This window comes from Hylobates moloch, unplaced genomic scaffold (genome assembly GCF_009828535.3).
Source record: "Hylobates moloch isolate HMO894 unplaced genomic scaffold, HMol_V3 SCAFFOLD_7, whole genome shotgun sequence".
Classification (NCBI taxonomy): domain Eukaryota; kingdom Metazoa; phylum Chordata; class Mammalia; order Primates; family Hylobatidae; genus Hylobates; species Hylobates moloch.
Genome location: NW_026652282.1, coordinates 12817224 through 12822171, shown reverse-complemented (window position 1 = coordinate 12822171; position 4948 = coordinate 12817224).

Here is a 4948-nt window from a genome sequence, read left to right as displayed (position 1 = left end):
TCTGGGTCAAAAAGCCCTGATTTGTGTTTGCCAATTATTATGGTGTGAATATTCCCACCATGGCCAATTTGTAGCTATCGATGAGATGTCACTAAAGGCAGAGTTAGAAAGGTATACACACACAATTACCTCTCATGGTGCTGACTCGAGCACATCATTGTGCCAAACTCACTCAGTAGATCACAGCACTCGCTAGTCAACTCACATTAAGCTCCTGAGCATTTCTTACATCATGTAGAAAAAGAGCTCTGGATATTAGGATACTTTCTATTTTCAGCTTCCTGTCAGGGAAGAGACATAAATAAGTCCCTGCTTACCACATAGAATGTACCACTGAATTCCCTGCCATTTTGGAAAAAGGAAACAAATGTTTCAGAGACCATGAAACACTGAGATGCAAACTTAATCTGCTTTTCTTACACTGCATTCTATTTCTTCGCTACTTTAAAATCTTCCCTAATCTCAGACTGTAAAAACAACTATGAATTTTAAAGATTCTAAATCAGAAAATAAGCCAAAGAAAACCTGGTCTCTTCTTCAGTTCTTTAACACCCGTAAGGATGATATTTGTCAGCTCAAATCTTTCTCTCATCTAAAAAGTCAATCATAAATTAATAGTGAATGGATTCTGAATACAGTGTTCCCACAGATGCTGCATCTTAGAGTGTCCCAGGATGCATAGCAGGACCACAAATGAGAACCCAATACAACATGTTTTAGCACTTGATACATCACGTGTTGATTGCCAAAACACTAAAGCCCAGTAATCCACTCTAGGAGAGGCCCTCAGGACATAACTCGGCAGCTTATTTTCCCACAAACCTGACATCTTTGATCATCAAACTTCTTAGACCTCAGAAATTTGAAGTTGAAGAAACTTGCAAGAAGTCAGTATACTATTAAGAGCTGTGACAGTGTATATCTGACAGCCCAGCAGATGCCTTGTTAGCCTGTTTTTATATTGCTATAAAGAACTGCCCGAGGCTGGGCACGGTGGCTCACGCTTGTAATCCCAGCACTTTGGGAGGCCGAGGCGGGCGGATCACGAGTTCAGGAGATCGAGACCACGGTTAACCCCCGTCTCTACTAAAAATACAAAAAAAATTAGCCGGGCGTGGTGGCAGGCGCCTGTAGTCCCAGCTACTCGGAGAGACTGAGGCAGGAGAATGGCGTGAACCCAGGAGGCGGAGCTTGCAGTGAGCCCAAATTGCGCCACTGCACTCCAGCCTGGGCGACAGAGCGAGACACCGTCTCAAAAAAAAATAAATAAATAAAAATAAAAATAAAAAGAACTGCCCGAGACTGGGTAATCTATAAAGAAAACAAGTTTAATTGATGCACAGTTCCACATGGTTGGGTGTGCCTCAGGAAACTTACAATTATGGTGGAAGGCAAAGAGGAAGCAAGACACCTTCTCCACAAGGCAGCAGGAAGGACAAGTGCCAAGTGAAGGGGGAAGAGCCCCTTATAAAACTATCAGATCTCGTGAGAACTCACTCACTATCATGAGAACAGCATGGCGGAAACCACCCCCATGATTATTGAGTTAACTCCACCTGGTCTCTTCCTTGACAGGTGGAGATTATGGGGATTACGGGGATTACAATTGAAGATTAGATTCGGGTGGGGACACAAAGCCCCACCATATCACCTTGTACAGTGGGTTCCAATATTCACCTAAAGATTTAGAAAGAAAAATCCTACCGATTTGCACCCCAGCAAAGTATTTAAGGTTTCTAAATTATCACCCTGAATCATCATGAAAAAACATTATTTTGATCTTATTAGCTTCTATGTGGTGTGTAAGGACAATATATGATGTCTTTCAGAAACATTCCCATCAAAAAGTGTTTAAAAGTGCAATCTTCAACACCTAGAAAATGTACCTAAATGAAATAATTTATTTCTTGGAAATGTGATATGGCTGCAGTTCTATATTTTAAGGCATTCACATGTAGAATGCCTATCAAGTATAAGACATTGAGGGGATAGAGATTCATAAAACAATATAGGAGATATTGTTTTTCTGCCCAGATCCCTATACTCAGTCCATGCATCCATCCTTTAGATGCTGTGAGTGCTGGCTGTTATCATTGTATTAGTGGGAGATGTGTCACTAAGGAGGTCATCTCCTGCAAGGGGCAGCTTGTTTCACTAACTTAGTGACAAGTGTGTACAAAAGCTCTTATATCCCCACCCTTGCCTAAAGGTGGAGCAAACTTTGTAGTGCAATTTGTGCTTCAGAGCTCCCATACAAAATCCAGCTGAGATGGTTTCCAGGTGAGATCATATCCTGGCTTGACTTTTTTCTGTTTTGCTTCCCTTAATCTCCTCCTCCTGAGAACACTTCCTCAATAAGGCATTTGCAAAAGAATCCACATCTCAGGGTCTATTTCTAAAGTACTCAATCTAAGACAGACTTAGACCCTTCTCTCAAGAATATAAGCTGTATATAAGAGTTGCACAGAAAAATAATTCTGGAGACCTGCAGTGTTCCTCTTGAGTATTCAGCTGAGTATGGGCCAGCACAAGCACATGAGGGAAGGAACACCAGAGAAGTTTAAAAGGAGAAATCCCTGGAGATCGCACAGGGATAAGAATAGCATCCATTCCTAGCAGGCTGAGTGGAAAACTTACAATTCACAGGGCATTGTATAGAATACTAAAAAGAGTTTTGCCTCAGTCATGAGGAAAAATATCATCAGACTATACAGTGCGCTGATCTCACTTAACAACACTTAAAATTAAGACTCAAAAATATCAAGATATTTCTAAGTAACTTAACTGTACCCCAGAACAAAGCTTTAGAATATTTATAGAAATTCAAAATTATACAACATCCTACAAGATAAGGTTCACAATATCTGGCATCTAGTAAAAAATTACCAGGCATTCAAAGAAGCAGAAAAATGGCCCAAAATGAAAACAAAAATCCAATCAATGGAAATTCGCATAGAGCTGACACAAATACAGAAACCTTAAAAAATTATAACTATTTCATTTGTTCAAAATATAGAGGAAAGATTGAAACTGATAAATAGAGACATGGAAGATTTGAGAAAGACCCAGCAGGTTAGATACTGCAAAAGAAAATGTTATTAAACTTAAGCAAATTAGCAATAGGAACTATCCAAAATAAAACAAACATAAAATGGGGAAGAACACAGCATCAGTGGTCTCTGAAACAATTTCAGGTGGACAAATACATATGCAATTATCATCTCTGAAGGAGAAGGGGGATGGGGAGGACAGAAAACATATTTAAAGAAATAGTCAACAAAATTTTCATATTTAATGAAAAACTACAAGCCCACAGATTCAAGAAGCTGAACAAACCTCAAGTGTAAGAAACATGAAGAAAAGCACAGCAAGACACTCTATAACCAAAATGTTTAAAACAAGTAATAAAGAGGAAACATTAAAAGCAGCCAGAAGAAAAAAAGACATATCAAGCATAGAAAAACAAAGATAAGGATTACAGCAGATTCTGCATTGAAGCAATGTAAGCTAGAGGACCATGGGGTAACATCTCTAAAGTACTGGAAGAAAAAACGATCAACCTAGAATTCTGTACACAGAAAGAATATCTTTCAAAATGATGGCAAAATAAAGACTTTTGAAGACTTCCAAAAATAAAAGAATTCATCAGAAGGAGACAAAAAAATTACAGAAAATAAAAGATTAAAATATTGATATTCACAAAAAAGAACACTAGAAATGATAACTATATGAATAAATTTAAAGAAATTTTCTCATTATGTAAGTCTCCTGAAAAGATATCAGCCACTGGCTAGGCACGGTGGCTCACGTCTTTAATCCCAGCACTTTGGGAGACCAAGGTGGGCAGATCACCTGAGGTTGGGAGTTCGAGACCAGCCTGACCAACATGGAGAAATCCTGTCTCTACTGAAAGTACAAAATTAGCCGGGCATGGTGGTGCATGCCTGTAATCTCAGTTGCTCAGGAGGCTGAGGCAGGAGAATCACTTGAACCCAGGAGGGAGAGTTTGTGGTGAGCCGAGATCACGCCATTGCACTCCAGCCTGGGCAACAAGAGTGGAACCTCATCAAAAAAAAAAAAAAAAAGGTATCAGCCACTTAAAGCAAAAATAACAATGTATTGTGAAGTTTATAACACGTGAAGTAGAATGTGTGGCAACAGTAACACAAGGACCAGGAAGTGAGAAATGATTGTGTGGTAAGGTCCTTATACTATATAGGAAGTAGTGTAATATTACTTGAAGGTAGACCATGGTAAGTTAAAGATACGTACTATAAATTTTAAAGCCACCACTACAATAACACACACACACACAAATTATAGGTAAAACTCATATAGGAGATAAAATGGAATCATGAAAAATTACTCAATCTAAAAGATGAGAGCAAAAGAGGAAAAAGGAGCAAAGGAAAAATAGAAAATAGAAAATAAATAATAAAAGGTTAGATATAATCCCAACCATATCTATAATAACATGTGTGGTGAACAGACTCTAAGATGGCCCCCAATTATTCCTGTCTCCTTCTTTTCAAGCCCTTGTGTATATTCATGCTCTCCTCTTGAGTGTAGGTGGAACTTGTGACTTGATTCTGATACAATATGGTTAAGGTAATGAGATGTCACCTCCATGATTGTTATATAAGATTATACTTTCCATCTTTTGAGTAGACGTTCTCATTGTCTTTCTTACTGGCTTTGATGGAGTAAGCTGCCATATGAAGAAGTTCACATGGCAAGGAACTAAGAGCGACCCTCATTGTGACAGCATGCAAGGAACTGAATCCTGCTGACAGCCACATTAGCTTAGAAAGTGATTCTCCTTCAGTTGAGCCTCAGATGAGACCTCAGCCCTATCTAACTCTTTGATTTCAACCTTGTGAAATATCCTAAAGCAGAGGACCCAGCTAAACTGTGCCTGAATTCCAGACCCACAGAAACAGTGAGATAA